We start from the raw sequence: 21,080 nt of genomic DNA on the forward strand, positions 1-21,080 counted from the left end.
GAAATGCTATTTTTTTTAAACTGCTTCTATCAGTTCATATAGGTTTCATGTGACACACATTCTCACAGTGACTTAAGACAATGACCGCCTAATCCATTTATTGTGAGTTCAAGATTGTATTGGGGTACCTGAAAGTGGCAGGGGATGAAGTGCGAAGTGTGCAGGAGGTAACCAAGTGATTTAGGGATATCGAAACCATCCTCTGCTATCCAGTTGCTGTTAGCAAGAAGTGCAAAACAGAAGAGGAAGAGCGGGGCACATACCACAGCAGGTGATGGATCGATCGAAGCAATCCAATTTACTTTTAAAAATGAAGGCTAAACATGGGATTTTTTTTTTTAATGGAAAATTTCATGTGCATGTCTCGTGGCCCCAGTGAGTCGTTTTTTATTACTGCTTCTATCAATCCATACAGGTCATGCTGATCACAGAGAGACACAGTGGCTTAAGACACTGATCTCCTAATCCATGTATTGTGAATTCAAGCATGGTTGTGGGGTACCTGAAAGTGGAGTGATGTAGTGGAAGCGTGCCTGTCAGTTAACCCAGTGATTTATGGATCGAAAACCATCCTCTGCTATTCAGTTTGCTTAGCAATGAAGTGCATACAGAAATATTAAACCATAATTTCATGGGCATGTCTCAGTGCCCTCCGTGATTATTTTTTGACTGCTTCTGTCAGTTTGTACAGGTCATGCTGATTACAGAAGCGAAGCGGAGCGTGATGTCTACTTTAACCACGTGTACGATCGGTCGAAAGCCACTCTCTGCTATCCAGCATGATTTGACATGTACGCAGTGGCCTCCACGGATGAGGCAAATGGCATTCTGGGCCAGTGTGTGTGTTCAGAGTCCCATCTGGGGTGGATGATTGCAAATTCCTATGGAGGAAGAGAGATCTGCACAACAACACAGAGCTTTGATGGATTGAAGCCTTCTGCAGGCCCAATTTTTAGAAATGAAAGATTTAACAGGGATAAAAAAGGAGAATTTTCATGGGCATGTCTCTGTGCCCCTCGGAAATGCTATTTTTTTACAACTCTTCAATCCCAGTTCGTATAGGTCATGCTGATCACACATTTCCACAGTGACTTAAGACACTGACCGCCTAATCCATTTATTGACGAGTTCAAGTATTGTATTAGGTACCTGAAAGTGGAGGGATGAAGTGGAAGTGTGCAGGGCAGTTAACCAAGTGATTTAGGGATGAAACCATCCTCTGCTCAGAAATAAAGATTTAACAAAAATAAAAAGGAGAATTTTCATGGTTATGTCTCTCTGCCCTCCAATGCTATTTTTTTACAACTGCTTCTATCATTCGTACAAGCGTCATGCTGATAAACATTTCCACAGGGACATTAAGAACTGACCGCCTAATCCATTTAATGTGAGTTCAAGTAGTGTATTGGGGTACCTGAAAGGGGAAGGGATGAAGTGGAAGTGGGCAGGGCAGTTCAACCAAGTGATTTAGGGATCGAAACAATCCCTCTGTACTATCCAGTTTGCTTTTACAAGAAGTGCAAACAGGAAGAGAAGGCTGGGCACATAACACAGAGGTTGATGGAATCGAAGCTATCCAATTTTCTACTTTTAGAAATGAAGGGGATAACGAAGTGCATACAGAAATGTAAAAACCATACTTGCATGGGCATGTCTCAGTGCCCTCCTGTGAATTGTTGCGACTGCTTCTGTCAGTTTGTACAGGTCATGCTGATTACAGAAGCGAAGCGGAAAGCGTGATGTCTACTTTAACCACGTGTACGATCGGTCGAAACCACTCTCTGCTATCCAGTTTGTTTACAGCAAGCGACCCCAGTGGCCTAATGGATAAAGGACACTGGCCTTCCTAGCCAGGGATTGTGGTTTGAGTCCCATCTGGGTGGATGAATGCAAATTCCTATGGAGGAAGAGAGAGATCTGCACATAACACAGAGTTTGATGGATTTGGAAGCTTTCTCCTCTGCTATTCAGTTTGCTTTGCAATGAAGTGCATACAGAAATATTAAACCATAATTTCATGGGCATGTCTCAGTGCCCTCCGTGATTATTTTTGACTGCTTCTGTCAGTTTGTACAGGTCCTGCTGATTACAGAGCGAGCGGAGCGTGATGTCTCACTTTAACCACGTGTACGATCGGTCGAAAACCACTCTCTGCTATCAGCTTGTTTGCAACAAGTACCCTGCAGTGGCCTAATGGATAAGGAACTGGCCTTCAAAGCTCAGGGATTGTGGGTTTGAGTCCCATCTGGGGTGGATGAATGCAAATTCCTATGGAGGAAGAGAGATCTGCACATAACACAGAGCTTGATGGATTGAAGCTTTCCAGATCCAACTCTTCAGGAAAGTAAGATTTGACATGATAAAAGGAGACTTCATGGGCATGTCTCTGTGCCCTCCGAAATGCTATTTTTTACAACTGCTTCTATCTAGTTCTGTGACAGGTCATGCTGACTCACAGATTTCCACAGTGATCTGAAGACACTGATCCTGCCTAACCCATTTATTGTGAGTTCAAGTATTGGTATTGGGGTACCTTGAAAGTGGAGATGAAGTGGAAGGCGTGTGCAGCAACCGAAGTGATTTTAGGGATCGAAACCGATCCTCTGCTATCCAGTTTGCTTTTTGAGCAAGAAGTGCAAACAGAAGAAGAGCTAGCACGATAACACAGAGGTTGATGGATCGAAGCTATCCAATTCTGCTTTTAGAAATGAAGGGTAAACAGGGATTTTTTTAAATTGGAAAATTTCATGTGCATGTCTCTTGTGCCCTCCGTGAATCTTTTGTTTATTACTGCTTCTATCAATCCATGTAGGTCATGCGTGATCACAGAGGGAGACACAGTGGCTTAAGACACTGATCTCCTAACCATGTTATTGTGAATTCCAAGTATGGTTTGTGGGAACGGTACCTGAAAGTTGGACGTGAGTAGGGAAGTGTTGCCTGGCAGTTAAACCAGTGATTTATGGATCGAAACCATCCTCTGCTACAGTTTGCTTTAGCAATGAAGTGCATACAGAAATATTAGACATAATTTCATGGGCATGTCTCAGTGCCCTCCGTGTATTTTTTGAACTAGTCTGTCAGTTTGGACGGCATGCTGATTACAGGAATAGCGAAAAGCGGAAGCGTGATGTCTACTGTACCACGTGTACGATCGGGTCGAAACCACTCTCTGCTATCCAGCTTTGAGTGATGACAAGTGACCCCAGTGGCCTGACGGATAAGGCACTGGCCTTCTGGGTCGATTGTGGGTTCGAGTCCCACCTGGTGGATAGAACGCAAATTCCTATGGATGAAGAGAGATCTGGCACACACGACAGAGCTTTGATGGATTGAAAGCTTCTCGAGATCCAATTTTCAGAAATGAAAGATGTAACAGGGATAAAAAAGTGAGAAATTTTCAGGAAGGCATGTCTCTGTGCCCTCCGAAATGCTATTTTTCGCAGAACTGCTTCTGATCAAGTTCGTGCAGGATCAAGAGCTGATCACTACATTTCCACAGTGACTTACGACACCGACCGCACGATCCATTTTCAAAATTGCATTCAGAGTTCAAGTATTGTATTGTACCTGGTAGTGGAGGATGAAGTGGAAGTGTGCGAGGTGAGCAGCTGACCAAGTGATTTGAGGGATTGAAACCATCCTCTGCCATCCAGTTTGCGTTGAAGCAAGAAGTGCAAACAGAAGAGAAGAGCTGGGACAAATAACACAGAGGTTGATGGATCAGCTTTAATTAATCCCACTGCTAGAAATCGAAGGTAAACAGGATTTTTTTAAATTGTGAAAATTTTCATGTGATGTCTCAGAGCCCTCCCGATTATGATTACTGCTTTATCAAACTGCACATATAGGTAATGCTGACCAGAGAGACATTGCGGCTTAAGACACTGATCTCCTAATCCATGTATTGTGAATTCAAGTTGGTTGTGGGGTACCTGAAAGTGCGAGTGATGTAGTTGGAAGTGTGCCTGTGGGCAGTAACCCAGTGATTTAGGATCGCAAACCCATCCTATGATCATTCAGTTTGCTCTTTAGCAATGAAGTGCATACAGAAATATTTAAACCATCAATTTTTAAGGGGCATGATATAGGAATGTCTCAGTGCCCTCGTGATTATTTTTTGACTGCTTCTGTCAGTGTACAGGTCATGCTGATTAAGAAGCGAAAGGGGAAGCGTGACGTCTACTTTTAACCACGGAGACGAGCATCGGTCGAAAACCACTCTCTGATATCCAGCTTGTTTTCAAACAAGTAACCCCAGTGGACTAATGGATAAGGCACTGGCCTTCTAAGCCAGGAATTGTGGGTTCGAGTCCCACCTGGGGTGGATGAATGCAAATTCCTATTGAGGAAAGAGATCTGCACATAACACAGAGTTTGATGGATTTGAAGCTTTCAGATCTAATTTTAGAAATGAAGATTTAACAGGGATAAAAGGAGAATTTTCATTGGCATGTCTCTGTGCCCTCCGTGATTCTTTTTATTACTTCTATCAATCCATATAGGTCATACTGATGCAGAGAGACACAGTGGCAGACATGAATCTCTAATCCATATGTCCAGCGAATTTAAATGTAGTTTGTAGAGTGCCTGAAAGTGGAGTTATGTAGTGGAAATGTGCCTGTCAGATTAACTAGTGATTTATGGATTGAAACCATCCTCTGCTATTCAGTTTGCTTTTTTTAGCAATGAAGTGCATACAGAAATATTAAACCATAATTTCATGGGCATGTCTCAGTGCCCTCCGTGATTTTTTGACTGCTTCTGTCAGTTTGTACAGGTCATGCTGATTACAGAAGCGAAGCGGAGGCGGGATGTCTTCGCTGCCCATTAATGCGATGGTCGAAACCACTCTCGCACTATCCAGCTTGTTTTGAACAAGTGACCCCAGTGGCCTAATGGATAAGGCACTGGCCTTCTAAAGCCAGGGATTGTGGGTTCGAGTCCCATCTGGGGTGGATGAATGCAATTCCTATGGAGGAAGAGATCTGCATAACACAGAGTTTGATGGATTGAAGCTTTCAGATCCAATTTTTAGAAATGAAAATTTAACAGGGATAAAAAAGGAGAATTTTCATTGGCATGTCTCTGTGCCCTCCGAAATGCTATTTTTTTACAACTGCTTCTATCAGTTCGTATAGGTCATGCTGATCACACATTTCCACAGTGACTTAAGACACTGACCGCCTAATCCATTTATTGTGAGTTCAAGTATTGTATTGGGGTACCTGAAAGTGGAGGGATGAAGTGGAAGTGTGCAGGGCAGTTAACCAAGTAATTTAGGGATTGAAACCATCCTCTGCTATCCAGTTTGCTTTTAGCAAGTGCAAACAGAAGAGAAGAGCTGGGCACATAACACAGAGGTTGATGGATGAAGCAATCCAATTCTACTTTTAGAAATGAAGGGTAAACAGGGATTTTTTTAGGTGGAAAATTTCATGTGCATGTCTCTGTGCCCTCCCTTGATTATTTTTTATTACTGCTTCTATCAATCCATATAGGTCATGCTGATCACAGAGAGACACAGTGGCTTAAGACACTGATATCCTAATCTATGTATTGTGAATTCAAGTATGGTTGTGGGGTACCTGAAAGTGGAGTGATGTAGTGGAAGTGTGCCTGGCAGTTAACCCAGTGATTTATGGATCGAAACCATCCTCTGCTATTCAGTTTGCTTTTAGCAATGAAGTGCATACAGAAATATTAAACCATAATTTCATGGGCATGTCTCAGTGCCCTCCGTGATTATTTTTTGACTGCTTCTGTCAGTTTGTACAGGTCATGCTGATTACAGAAGCGAAGCGGAGCGTGATGTCTACTTTAACCACGTGTACGATCGGTCGAAACCACTCTCTGCTATCCAGCTTGTTTTCAACAAGTGACCCCAGTGGCCTAATGGATAAGGCACTGGCCTTCTAAGCCAGGGATTGTGGGTTTTGAGTCCCATCTGGGGTGGATGAATGCAAATTCCTATGGAGGAAGAGATCTGCACATAACACAGGGGTTTGATGGATTGAAGCTTTCCAGATCCAATAGAAATCTGTGGATTCTAATGGAGGAAGAGATCTACACAGAGCTTGACGTGGATTGAAGCTTTCAGATCAATTTTTCAGAAATGAGATTTAACAGGGATAGGAGAATTTTCATGGGCATGTCTCTGTGCCCTCCGAAAATCGCTATTTTTTTACAAACTGCTTCTATCAGTTCGTACAGGTCATGCTGATCACACATTTCCACAGTGACTTAAGACACTGACCGCCTAATCCATTTATTGTGAGTTCAAGTATTGTATTGGGGTCAAATTTTATTTGTCACATACACATGGTTAGCAGATGTTAATGCGAGTGTAGCGAAATGCTTGTGCTTCTAGTTCCGACAATGCAGTAATAACGAGCAAGTAATCTAACTAACAATTCCAAAAAAAACTACTGTCATACACAGTGTAAGGGGATAAAGAATATGTACATAAGGATATATGAATGAGTGATGGTACAGAGCAGCATAGGCAAGATACAGTAGATGGTATCGAGTACAGTATATACATATGAGATAAGTATGTAAACCAAGTGGCATAGTTAAAGTGGCTAGTGATACATGTATTACATAAGGATGCAGTCGATGATATAGAGTACAGTATCAACGTATGCATATGAGATGAACAATGTAGGGTAAGTAACATTATATAAGGTAGCATTGTTTAAAGTGGCTAGTGATATATTTACATCATTTCCCATCAATTCCCATGATTAAAGTGGCTGGAGTAGAGTCAGTGTCATTGACAGTGTGTTGGCAGTAGCCACTCAATGTTAGTGGTGGCTGTTTAACAGTCTGATGGCCTTGAGATAGAAGCTGTTTTTCAGTCTCTCGGTCCCAGCTTTGATGCACCTGTACTGACCTCGCCTTCTGGATGGCAGCGGGGTGAACAGGCAGTGGCTCGGGTGGTTGATGTCCTTGATGATCTTTATGGCCTTCCTGTAGCATCGGGTGGTGTAGGTGTCCTGGAGGGCAGGTAGTTTGCCCCCGGTGATGCGTTGTGCAGACCTCACTACCCTCTGGAGAGCCTTACGGTTGAGGGCGGTGCAGTTGCCATACCAGGCGGTGATACAGCCCGCCAGGATGCTCTCGATTGTGCATCTGTAGAAGTTTGTGAGTGCTTTTGGTGACAAGCCGAATTTCTTCAGCCTCCTGAGGTTGAAGAGGCGCTGCTGCGCCTTCCTCACGATGCTGTCTGTGTGAGTGGACCAATTCAGTTTGTCTGTGATGTGTATGCCGAGGAACTTAAAACTTGCTACCCTCTCCACTACTGTTCCATCGATGTGGATGGGGGGGGTGTTCCCTCTGCTGTTTCCTGAAGTCCACAATCATCTCCTTAGTTTTGTTGACGTTGAGTGTGAGGTTATTTTCCTGACACCACACTCCGAGGGCCCTCACCTCCTCCCTGTAGGCCGTCTCGTCGTTGTTGGTAATCAAGCCTACCACTGTTGTGTCGTCCGCAAACTTGATGATTGAGTTGGAGGCGTGCATGGCCACGCAGTCGTGGGTGAACAGGGAGTACAGGAGAGGGCTCAGAACGCACCCTTGTGGGGGCCCCAGTGTTGAGGATCAGCGGGGAGGAGATGTTGTTGCCTACCCTCACCACCTGGGGGCGGCCCGTCAGGAAGTCCAGTACCCAGTTGCACAGGGCGGGGTCGAGACCCAGGGTCTCGAGCTTGATGACGAGCTTGGAGGGTACTATGGTGTTGAATGCCGAGCTGTAGTCGATGAACAGCATTCTCACATAGGTATTCCTCTTGTCCAGATGGGTTAGGGCAGTGTGCAGTGTGGTTGAGATTGCATCGTCTGTGGACCTATTTGGGCGGTAAGCAAATTGGAGTGGGTCAAGGGTGTCAGGTAGGGTGGAGGTGATATGGTCCTTGACTAGTCTCTCAAAGCACTTCATGATGACGGATGTGAGTGCTACGGGGCGGTAGTCGTTTATTTCCGTTGCAGGCCCTGTCAGTGGCACTGTATTGTCCTCAAAGCGGGCAAAAAGTTATTTAGTCTGCCTGGGAGCAAGACATCCTGGTCCGTGACTGGGCTGGGTTTCTTCCTGTAGTCCGTGATTGACTGTAGACCCTGCCACATACCTCTTGTGTCTGAGCCGTTGAATTGAGATTCTACTTTGTCTCTGTACTGGCGCTTAGCTTGTTTGATAGCCTTGCGGAGGGAATAGCTGCACTGTTTGTATTCAGTCATGTTACCAGACACCTTGCCCTGATTAAAAGCAGTGGTTCGTGCCTTCAGTTTCACACGAATGCTGCCATCAATCCACGGTTTCTGGTTAGGGAATGTTTTAATCGTTGCTATGGGAATGACATCTTCAACGCACGTTCTAATGAACTCGCACACCGTATCAGCGTATTCGTCAATGTTGTTGTCTGACGCCTTACGAAACATCTCCCAGTCCACGTGATGGAAGCAGTCTTGGAGTGTGGAGTCAGCTTGGTCGGACCAGCGTTGGACAGACCTCAGCGTGGGAGCTTCTTGTTTTAGTTTCTGTCTGTAGGCAGGGATCAACAAAATGGAGTCGTGGTCAGCTTTTCCGAAAGGGGGCGGGGCAGGGCCTTATATGCGTCGCGGAAGTTAGAGTAACAATGATCCAGGGTCTTTCCACCCCTGGTTGCGCAATCGATATGCTGATAAAATTTAGGGAGTCTTGTTTTCAGATTAGCCTTGTTAAAATCCCCAGCTACAATGAATGCAGCCTCCGGATAAATCGTTTCCAGTTTGCAGAGAGTTAAATAAAGTTCGTTCAGAGCCATCGATGTGTCTGCTTGGGGGATATATACGGCTGTGATTATAATCGAAGAGAATTCTCTTGGTAGATAATGCGGTCTACATTTGATTGTGAGGAATTCTAAATCAGGTGAACAGAAGGATTTGAGTTCCTGTATGTTTCTTTCATCACACCATGTCACGTTGGCCATAAGACATACGCCCCCGCCCCTCTTCTTACCAGAAAGATGTTTGTTTCTGTCGGGCGCGATGCGTGGAGAAACCCGCTGGCTGCACCGCTTCGGATTGCGTCTCTCCAGTTAGCCATGTTTCCGTGAAGCAGAGAACGTTACAGTCTCTGATGTCCCTCTGGAATGCTACCCTTGCTCGGATTTCATCAACCTTGTTGTCAAGAGACTGGACATTGGCAAGAAGAATGCTAGGGAGTGGTGCACGATGTGCCCGTCTCCGGAGTCTGACCAGAAGACCGCTTCGTTTCCCTCTTTTTCTGAGTCGTTTTTTTTTTGGTCGCTGCATGTGATCCACTCGGTTACACTGGTTGTAAGGCAGAACACAGGATCCGCATCGCGAAAAACATATTCTTGGTCGTACTGATGGTGAGTTGACGCTGATCTTATATTCAGTAGTTCTTCTCGGCTGTATGTAAAGAAACCTAAGATGACCTGGGGTACTAGTGTAAGAAATAACACGTAAAAAAACAAAAAACTGCATAGTTTCCTAGGAACGCGAAGCGAGGCGGCCATCTCTGACGGCGCCGGAAGTATTAAGACTGCAACTGAACTCTTTCATTTTCTTTAGAATTTACATCACTTATCACTCTTGTGACCACTTTCTTGAGTCTAGCAATTTCAGGGCTTTTCAAACTTCCCCCTGTAATTTTTGACATCAGAAACTTTGCTGATTCAATAAACAATTCACGTTCAGGGAAAAAATCAGTTACATTGTAATCCTGCATATATTTCTTCCCTTTTGTCAACTTCAAAAATTGACGTATCCTCTCGATCCCATACCTCCCTTCCACCCCATTTATCTCACTATATTGTTGTGACGCGTCAGATGACTCACTGTCACTATCCTCCCCAGAAGAGAACTCCACCATCTCTACACCTTGTTCATCTTCAATTGATTTATCAAACTCTACCTTTCTCTTAGAATTAGACCCTTCACCACCCCTTAAATTCTTCCTTTTACTCCTTGGTATTTTGAAAACATCCGCTTCCTTTTCCCTTATTTCAATCTCCTCTTGACTTCCAATTTCATTTTCCAGCACCACCTCAGCGACGGCAGTCGCAATCTCACCTACTGTTTCCCCTCCCTCTTTGTTCTGATCTACCACAATTTCCCCCGTATCCACACTGCCTTCCTCTCCTGCTTTTCCAACCACATCTGCCCACCTTCTCTCTTCTCCTGTACCCTTATTATGTTCATCCCTTCGCGTTGGTGCGTTAGTTGCACTCGCACTAAAACTACTACCAGGCTCAGCGCGCTCATTTTCGGGACAACTACGCACCAAATGCCCCTCTCTTCCACATCCAAAGCATTTCATTGATTCAGTAGATGCATAGAAGACATAATCAAATCCATCAATCTTAAAGCTAAACGCTAAATTCAGTTCATCTCCTTCCTTTTTTAAAATCATGTGCACTTGCCTCCTATGAGACACGACATGTTTCAACAATGGAGATTTACATCCAAAAAGAACCTTCTTTATTGTAGATACGATTTGACCATGTCGAGATAACTCTCGCTCTAACACTTCATCTCTAACAAATGGTGGCACGTTAGAAAGCATAACTTTCTTCGCCGGATTCATAAGCGGAAATACCGGCGTCTGTGTCTCCCGCAACACAACACCCCTCTCAACTATTTTATTCACCTTTTCAATTGAATCTAAGAATATCACTACAGCGCTATTCATCCTTGAGGCTGATTTGATGCTATCATACCCAATGATAGCACCCACAGCTAAGCTACATTCTTCCACTGAACACCCGACCGCAGCAGGAATCTTTACTCCATGCCTCCGACTAAGTTTTTCAAACTCTCCATTTCCACGAGTGGCCATAGCAACCAGCCCCACCCGCTGGTTGTGCCCTCGCGAAAAACCAAACTCAAAGATCCCACCACCCCTATACGTGCTTAGTGATAGTTTAAACAAGATACCCTTACAACAACTAAACTAATCAATATATATATATATACATACCAAAACCCGATAGAGTGAAAAGAAATTCCATTCGCTCTCACAAACACTACTGTTTGACGACTCACTCCCAGCATGCACTCCCAGCATGCACTCCGAGAGAGAGAGAGAGAGAGAGAGAGAGAGAGAGAGAGAGAGAGAGAAGAGAGGAGAGAAGAGATATGTATATTACATTGTATATTATCTACCTCACTTGCTTTGGCAGTGTTAACACATGTTTCCCGTGCCAATAAAGCCCCTTGAATTGAATTGAATTGAGAGATAGAGAGAGAGAGGGAGAGATAGAGATAGAGAGAGAGAGACACAGAGAGAGAGAGAGAGACATACAGAGACATACAGAGAGGTACAGAAGTCCTGAGAGAAGGAGCAATTTGAGCTTGTCATTTTAAGGCCCATGTAATTCTTGTCATTTTAAGGCCCATGTAATTCTTGTCATTTTAAGGCCCATGTAATTCTTGTCATTTTAAGGCCCATGTTATTCTTGTCATTTTAAGGCCCATGTAATTCTTGTCATTTTAAGGCCCATGTTATTCTTGTCATTTTAAGGCCCATGTAATTCTTGTCATTTTAAGGCCCATGTAATTCTTGTCATTTTAAGGCCCATGTAAATCTTGTCATTTTAAGGCCCATGTAATTCTTGTCATTTTAAGGCCCATGTAATTCTTGTCATTTTAAGGCCCATGTAATTCCATGAGAGTGAAACCTAATCTGTGTCTTTATATTTGATCTCCTTTTTAGAATATTTTGGTTGAGTTAAGGATATAACCAGTAGTTATTCCTCCTTCCACTCCTGAGTGGCGCAGCAGTCTAAGGCACTGCATCTCAGTGCTAGAGGCGTCACTACAGACCCTGGTTCGATCCTGGGCTGGTTCACAACCGGCCGTGATCGGGAGTCCCATAGGGCGTATGTAAATAAGAATTTGTTCTCAAACTGACTTGCCTAGTTACGTAAAGGTAAAAAAAAAAGTTTTTTAAACAAGCAGAGACTGACTACAGATTGTTCCAACTGAAGCTCTAGCAGGAATATGGAACACGGTGACATGCTTCTGAAGTTCCAGCATGTCACCTCAAAGCTCTAGAACTCCACTGCAGTGGAAACAGTCGCCTCATGAGAGTGATCAACCAAACAGATGGATCTAGTTTAAATTCATACAATTCTAAAAGAGATGTTATTTTGCATCACACGCTTCTCTCCTGGGCCTGGCATCAGATGACTGTTCCCCTGACATAGATGATGTTCTCTACAGATCCTGCCTCACAGCTCCAAAGCACAGCTATCTAGGGTTTTTCTCAGTCGTTAAAGTTCTAATAACTCTCTGCCAAAGAGGGACCTGCATTAGGTTCAATCACAAACTGTCAGAGTTCTAATAACTCTCTGTCAAGGAGGGACCTGCATTAGGTTCCATCACAAACTGTCAGAGTTCTAATAACTCTCTGTCAAGGAGGGACCTGCATTAGGTTCCATCACAAACTGTCAGAGTTCTAATAACTCTCTGTCAAGGAGGGACCTGCATTAGGTTCCATCACAAACTGTCAGAGTTCTAATAACTCTCTGCTATGGAGGGACCTGCATTAGGTTCCATCACAAACTGTCAGAGCTCTAATAACTCTCTGCTATGGAGGGACCTGCATTAGGTTCCATCACAAACTGTCAGAGTTCTAATAACTCTCTGCCAATGAGGGACCTGCATTAGGTTCCATCACAAACTGTCAGAGTTCTAATAACTCTCTGTCAGGAGGGACCTGCATTAGGTTCCATCACAAACTGTCAGAGTTCTAATAACTCTCTGTCAAGGAGAGACCTGCATTAGGTTCCATCACAAACTGTCAGAGTTCTAATAACTCTCTGTCAAGGAGGGACCTGCATTAGGTTCCATCACAAACTGTCAGAGTTCTAATAACTCTCTGTCAAGGAGAGACCTGCATTAGGTTCCATCACAAACTGTCAGAGTTCTAATAACTCTCTGTCAAGGAGAGACCTGCATTAGGTTCCATCACAAACTGTCAGAGTTCTAATAACTCTCTGTCAAGGAGAGACCTGCATTAGGTTCCATCACAAACTGTCAGAGTTCTAATAACTCTGTCTGTCAAGGAGTCAGAGACCTCAAGGAGGGCATTAGGTTCCATCACAAACTGTCAGAGTTCTAATAACTCTCTGTCAAGGAGAGACCTGCATTAGGTTCCATCACAAACTGTCAGAGTTCTAATAACTCTCTGTCAAGGAGGGACCTGCATTAGGTTCCATCACAAACTGTCAGAGTTCTAATAACTCTCTGTCAAGGAGGGACCTGCATTAGGTTCCATCACAAACTGTCAGAGTTCTAATAACTCTCTGCTATGGAGGGACCTGCATTAGGTTCCATCACAAACTGTCAGAGTTCTAATAACTCTCTGTCAAGGAGGGACCTGCATTAGGTTCCATCACAAACTGTCAGAGTTCTAATAACTCTCTGTCAAGGAGGGACCTGCATTAGGTTCCATCACAAACTGTCAGAGTTCTAATAACTCTCTGTCAAGGAGGGACCTGCATTAGGTTCCATCACAAACTGTCAGAGTTCTAATAACTCTCTGTCAAGGAGGGACCTGCATTAGGTTCTGTAGTTTCATCACAAACTAGTAGATTTCTGGTATAGAGACCTTCCACGTGCTCGATCGCCTGCCTGTGGAGTTAGTCTATCCCCACCAGACGTGATCAGGACACACAGGTTGAAATATCAAAACGAACTCTGAACCAAGTGTATTCATTTGAGGACAGGTCGAAACACATGAAACATTCATGGACATGTAGGTAGCTTGCTGTTGTTGGCTCATTTGTCCTGGGAGATAAACATTGGGTTGTTACCTGAAATTCACAAGGTCCTTTTTTCCCATTGGATATTTGTAGAATATAGGACCCATTTTGAGTCAGACAAAATCGTGCGTTCTCTACTCTGACAATTAATCCACAAATAAAAGGGGAAACCTAGTTAGTTTCTTGTAATCTCTCCTCTAAATATTTCTAAATCTAAATATTATTGTATTTGGAACAAAACACTCATTAAACCCTAAACCTCTAAATATTGTAATAAATAATGTGGAAATTGAGCAGGTTGAGATGACTTAAGCTGCTTGGAGTAACCCTAGATAGTACACTGTCATGGTCAGAACATATTGATGCAGTAGTAGCTAAGATGGGAAGAAGTCTGTCCATAGTAAAGCGATGCTATGCTTTCTTAACACTTTCAACAAGGCAGGTCTTATCGCACCTTGACTACTGTTCAGTCGTGTGGTCAGGTGCCACAAAAAAAGGACTTTGCAATTGGCTCCGAACAGGGCAGCACGGCTGGCCCTTGGTCGTACACAGAGAGCTAATATTAATCATATGCATGTCAATCTCTCATGGCTGAAAGTGGAGGAGATATTGACTTCATCACTACTTTTATTTATGAGAGGTATTGACATTTAGAATGCCACGAGCTGTCCGTCTAAACATCTGACACACAGCTCAGACACCCAAACATACCCCACAAGACATGACACAAGAGGTATCTTCACAGTCCCCAAGTCCAAAACAGACTATGTGAGGCGCACAGTACTACATAGAGCCATGACCACATGGAACTCTATTCCACAGTACTACATAGAGCCATGACTACATGGAACTCTATTCCACAGTACTACATAGAGCCATGACTACATGGAACTCTATTCCACAGTACTACATAGAGCCATGACTACATGGAACTCTATTCCACAGTACTACATAGAGCCATGACTACATGGAACTCTATTCCACAGTACTACATAGAGCCATGACTACATGGAACTCTATTCCACAGTACTACATAGAGCCATGACTACATGGAACTCTATTCCACATCAGGTGACTGACGCAAGCAGTAAAATTATATATAAAAATACACCTTATGGAACAGCGGGGACTGTAAAGCAACACAAACATTGGCACAGACACATGTACACACACAGACACACACACACACACACAAACACACACACACAGTTGTAAACTAACTAAATTTTGCTGGACCCCAGGAAGAGTAGCTGCTGCCTTGGCAGGAACTAATGGGGATCCATAATAAACCCCAGGAAGAGTAGCTGCTGCCTTGGCAGGAACTAATGGGGATCCATATTAAACCCCAGGAAGAGTAGCTGCTGATTTGGCAGGAACTAATGGGGATCCATATTAAATCCCAGGAAGAGTAGTTGCTGCCTTGGCAGGAACTAATGGGGAACCATATTAAACCCCAGGAAGAGTAGCTGCTGCCTTGGCAGGAACTAATGGGGATCCATAATAAACCCCAGGAAGAGTAGCTGCTGCCTTGGCAGGAACTAATGGGGATCCATAATAAACCCCAGGAAGAGTAGCTGCTGCCTTGACATGAACTAATGGGGATCCATAATAAACCCCCAGGAAGAGTAGCTGCTGCCTTGACAGGAACTAATGGGGAACCATAATAAACCCCAGGAAGAGTAGCTGCTGCCTTGGCAGGAACTAATGGGGATCCATAATAAACCCCAGGAAGAGTAGCTACTGCCTTGGCAGGAACTAATGGGGATCCATAATAAACCCCAGGAAGAGTAGCTTCTGCCTTGGCAGGAACTAATGGGGATCCATATTAAACCCCAGGAAGAGTAGCTGCTGCCTTGGCAGGAACTAATGGGGATCCATATTAAACACAACATACAAATATAAATACACGTAGAAGATGAGTAAAGCAAGATATAAAAACATTATTCAAGTGTCATTATTAAAGTGGCATTATTAAGGTGACTAGTGATCATTTATTATAGTGGCCAATGATTTCAAGTCTGTATGTATGCAGCTGCCTCTCTGTGTCAGTGATGGCCTTGAGATAGAAGCTGTTTTTCAGTCTCTCGGTCCCAGCTTTGATGCACCTGTACTGACCTCGCCTTCTGGATGATAGCGGGGTGAACAGGCAGTGGCTCGGGTGGTTGATGTCCTTGATGATCTTTATGGCCTTCCTGTGACATCGGGTGGTGTAGGTGTCCTGGAGGGCAGGTAGTTTGCCTCCGGTGATGTGTTGTGCAGACCTCACTACCCTCTGGAGAGCCTTGCGGTTGTGGGCAGTGCAGTTGTCGTACCAGGCGGTGATACAGCCTGACAGGATGCTCTCAATTGTGCATCTCTCATCCTTTGTGTTGGCATGTGTTGGCATCTCTCATCCTTTGTGTTGGCATCTCTCATCCTTTGTGTTGGCATCTCTCATCCTTTTGTGTTGGCATGTGTTGGCATCTCTCATCCTTTGTTGGTCTTGTCAGAGCCCAATCAGTCTGGTCTGACTGGTTGTCAGTTCTTAGAAGTGTCGTCTCCCTCAGGTTGCGTATCTCTCTGTCTCTATGTCACCCTACTCATTATATACTGCATTGCGTTTGACTAGACAGAGAGACAAAGAGACAGAGAGACAGAGAGACAGACATAAATAATGGTGTTCCACAAAAGGTCCAGTTGCCAGGACCACAAATACAAATGACATCTAGACACCATTTCCCTAGAGCACACACAAAAACTATACATACCTCGGCCTAAACATCAGCGCCACAGGTAACTTCCACAAGGTAAGAAGTGCCATCAAAAGGAACATAAAATTTGACGTACCAATTAGGATCTGGTTAAAAGTACTTGAATCAGTTATAGAACCCATATATAGCTATAGCTCCCACTTTGGAACGTTGACGTACCTGTAGAGTATATCATCTTCAACAATATATTGAAAAATTTGCCAAATCCCAAAATGTTGTTTTTTGAGCTGCAGACTTTCTAGGTTGGGATCTGACTATTTCCTCTGCATCCGTTGGTACCAACCATTAGTCTGTTTGATTAACAGGTGCTGAGCTAGAGCGGTGTTTGTGAGACAAAGGCTGAACCGAAAGGGGACGGATATTTCTTTTACAATAACTTCTTTAGAATCAGAATGGTTTGAGCTACAAACTATTTTAAAAGCTATCTATGAGAAGTGGAGACTCTCGTGAACACGCACATGACATGTTTTGCTCCATGACACTCACAAGCTACGCAAGAGTCCTTAGAAGGTAAGGAGTTCTTCTACATAGAAGATTATAGGAAATCCCAGGACATAGTGTCCATGGTACTGTAATAAGCTCACATAGTTACTGTCACAAACTCCAAACTCCACACAGTTATCACTGACTAGTATATACTTTTATATATTTTACAATGAGGAAAACATTTCTGTACACATCTTTTTTTAAATCAGGTTCTTGATTTTGCTGACCTTTTTTATTATTATTGATATTTGTAAATAAAACTCATGAATGCAACTGTTTATGTCAAATTGTTTTGTGATATACTTGCAGCCCTGGTTTTTCTAAAAAAATAAAAAGGTAAAACACTTCATTGAAAAAGGATGGACATGATGGATAGCAGACGTTTTAAGGACCAAGGTTTCGTAGGTTTTTACTATGCTGTTTTCAACTTTATATCCTACAATGCAAATTGGCTTCTGGAGAGCAGAACAGGGATCACTAACCTCCATTTGGATAAAGATTTCTACTTCAACGATTCTGCAGCTCTGGGCGTTCTGTTTACTCTGGGGCTAATCCCCGGGTCTCGAAAGAAGACGTTCAAATCAATGGGACCTGAAGAAATGTAGTATTCTATGTTTATCAGAGTCTTGAATGAACAAGGACATGGGATAATATACACTGTACAAAACACCTTCTCTTCCATGACACAGACTGACTAGGTGAATCCAGGTGAAAGCTATGATCCCTTATTGATATCAGTTGTTAATAGATGAAGGGGGGGGCAGGTTAACCTCTACAGGATTGGTAGAACAACAATCATTCCCTCAACGTCAGCAAGACAAAGGAGCTGATCGTGGACTACAGGCCCCAAGCCATAAGTCTGCAAAATAGTTAGTTAAATAGTTCATCAATTAGCTTCCTGAACTTTCTGCATTGACCCTTTTTTGCACTAACTCTTTGAAAATCATCACATACATTACTGCTACTGTTTATTATATATCCATGTGCCTAGTCACTTACCTATATGTATATATCCATAAAAATCCATGTGTATGTGTGTGTAGTGTGTATGTTATCATGTGTTTGTATGCATGTGACTATGTTTGTGTTGCTTCGCAGTCCACACTCTTCCATAAGGTGTATATTTATCTTCTAAATAAAGTCTAATGTTACTGCTGGCATCAGTTACCTGATGTGGAATATAGTTCCTTGTAAACATGGCTCTATGTGGTACTGTGCGCCTCCCGTAGTCTGTTATCTTTGTATAATTTTTAAAATATTTCTCTCCGCAATTATTTGATTTGATTTGCAGATAAATGAAAAGTCGTTTTTTTTCCTCGGGTCTCCGGACTAACAGGATTTTGCAAAGAGTATTGAGTGAAGGAATAGGGAGAGTTAAGTTAATGCCCTGGGTTCAATGTATTATACAAATGGCCCACAAACAAAAAACAGATTGGTTTTTAGGTGTAGAGACAAACTTCTGTATTGATTAGACTTGATGTCGTTCATCAGGCTCGCTTCATCACGAGGAAAGAAAACAGGAATCAATGGTTTAATCACAGACACAGCTAATGCTGTCTTATTATCCTGCATGTAAATGTATCATTTGGAGTTTAATGCAGAATTATACCGAATGTGTTTTATCACACTGTAAATCTAGCTAAATAATATTTGCTCATATTTGCGTTATTTTTTTATTTATTTTTATTTTACTGTTATTTTACCAGGTAAGTTGACTGAGAATACATTCTCATTTACAGCAACGACCTGGGGAATAGTTACAGGGGAGAGGAGGGGGATGAATGAGCCAATTGTAAACTAGGGATGATTAGGTGACCATGATGGTTTGAGGGCCAGCTTGGGAATTTAGCTTGGGAATTTAGCCAGGACACCCGGGGGTTAACACCCCTACTCTTACGATAAGTGCCATGGGATCTTTAATGACCTCAAAGAGTCAGGACACCCGTTTCACGTCCCTTCCGAAAGACGGCAGCCTACACAGGGCAGTGTCCCCAATCACTGCCCTAGGGCATTGGGATATTTTTTTTAGACCAGAGGAAAGAGTGCCTACTACTGGCCCTCTGTTATGAGAATTTTGTTGTCAATGTTCATAAACTGAACTTCACTTAAATTACTCTGTCTATTACTTAATAATGTGTAAGGTTCTTACTGAAATGAAGTTTACAGAGGCCAGTCTACCGTAGTCAGTAAGGTTTATTTACGAGAGAGCTGCTGTACATATACAAATACATTCCTTTTATAACTTTCTCTTACCCTACACACATACAGTACATACACAACAACATAGGGATTTTCTCATGAGTCTCACCACAGTTTATTCCCACTCAGCAGACAGTTCTAGTCTCCCCCAGATACGAGAGCTCTGGAGGGGCTCCCCCTGTCCTATCTTATCTCTCCAGAGTTACAGCCAGGTCGGTTCAAACATAGGTTAATGACCCTCTTCGTTCTCTTTCGACACACATACATTCCTTTCTTCCTAGGTCTATGCGACATAACCCCTTCCTAATGAACAAACATTATTTATCATTATAGAAAGACAGGGTAGAATTATATTAGTTATAATTCTACGTTAAATGTATACATCATTTCGTCATTATTCATAATAATCATAACACCCTCCAACACCACTTCCAGCAGCATCTGGTCTCCCACCCAGGGACCAACCAGGACTGAGTAACGATTGTTTTGGTTTTTAAGTCTTGGAATCACTTGATGGGAGGCCATAAAGAAGTTCAGCCCAACTGCAAATCAAGTCAAATCAAATTTTATTTGTCACATACACATGGTTAGCAGATGTTAATGCGAGTGTAGCGAAATGCTTGTGCTTCTAGTTCCGACAATGCAGTAATAACCAACAAGTAATCTAACTAACAATTCCAAAACTACTGTCTTATACACAGTGTAAGGGGATAAAGAATATGTACATAAGGATATATGAATGAGTGATGGTACAGAGCAGCATAGGCAAGATACAGTAGCTGATATTGAGTACAGTATATACATATGAGATGAGTATGTAAACAAAGTGGCATAGTTAAAGTGGCTAGTGATACATGTATTACATAAGGATGCAGTCGATGATATAGAGTACAGTATATACGTATGCATATGAGATGAATAATGTAGGGTAAGTAATATTATATAAGGTAGCATTGTTTAAAGTGGCTAGTGATATATTTACATTTCCCATCAATTCCCATTATTAAAGTGGCTGGAGTTGAGTCAGTGTAAGTGTCAGTGTGTTGGCAGCAGCCACTCAATGTTAGTGGTGGCTGTTTAACAGTCTGATGGCCTTGAGATAGAAGCTGTTTTTCAGTCTCTCGGTCCCAGCTTTGATGCACCTGTACTGACCTCGCCTTCTGGATGATAGCGGGGTGAACAGGCAGTGGCTCGGGTGGTTGATGTCCTTGATGATCTTTATGGCCTTCCTGTAACATCGGGTGGTGTAGGTGTCCTGGAGGGCAGGTAGTTTGCCCCGGTGATGCGTTGTGCAGACCTCACTACCCTCTGTAGAGCCTTACGGTTGTGGGCGGAGCAGTTGCCGTACCAGGCGGTGATACAGCCCGCCAGGATGCTCTCGATTGTGCATCTGTAGAAGTTTGTGAGTGCTTTTGGTGACAAGCCGAATTTCTTCAGCCTCCTGAGGTTGAAGAGGCGCTGCTGCGCCTTCTTCACGATGCTGTCTGTGTGAGTGGACCAATTCAGTTTGTCTGTGATGTGTACGCCGAGGAACTTAAAACTTGTTACCCTCTCCACTACTGTTCCATCGATGTGGATAGGGGGGTGTTCCCTCTGCTGTTTCCTGAAGTCCACAATCATCTCCTTAGTTTTGTTGACGTTGAGTGTGAGGTTATTTTCCTGACACCACACTCCGAGGGCCCTCACCTCCTCCCTGTAGGCCGTCTCGACTCCGAGGGCCCTCACCTCCTCCCTGTAGGCCGTCTCGACTCCGAGGGCACTCACCTCCTCCCTGTAGGCCGTCTCGACTCCGAGGGCACTCACCTCCTCCCTGTAGGCCGTCTCGACTCCGAGGGACCTCACCTCCTCCCTGTAGGCCGTCTCGACTCCGAGGGAC

General features: G+C 43.4%; 3 non-coding genes across 3 annotated transcripts; all 3 read left to right on the plus strand.

Annotated features, from left to right (window-relative positions):
- Nucleotides 1-4,254: 4,254 nt before the first annotated feature.
- Nucleotides 4,255-4,327, plus strand: trnar-ucu. The gene has a single exon. It is a non-coding gene; the product is annotated as a tRNA-Arg (tRNA).
- Nucleotides 4,328-4,884: 557 nt separating this feature from the next.
- On the plus strand, nucleotides 4,885-4,958 carry trnar-ucu. Its single transcript has one exon. It is a non-coding gene; the product is annotated as a tRNA-Arg (tRNA).
- A 923-nt stretch (nucleotides 4,959-5,881) lies between these two features.
- trnar-ucu lies at nucleotides 5,882-5,955 on the plus strand. Its single transcript has one exon. It is a non-coding gene; the product is annotated as a tRNA-Arg (tRNA).
- Nucleotides 5,956-21,080: the final 15,125 nt, after the last annotated feature.

The sequence above is a fragment of the Oncorhynchus tshawytscha genome, linkage group LG07 (genome assembly GCF_018296145.1).
Source record: "Oncorhynchus tshawytscha isolate Ot180627B linkage group LG07, Otsh_v2.0, whole genome shotgun sequence".
NCBI lineage: Eukaryota > Metazoa > Chordata > Actinopteri > Salmoniformes > Salmonidae > Oncorhynchus > Oncorhynchus tshawytscha.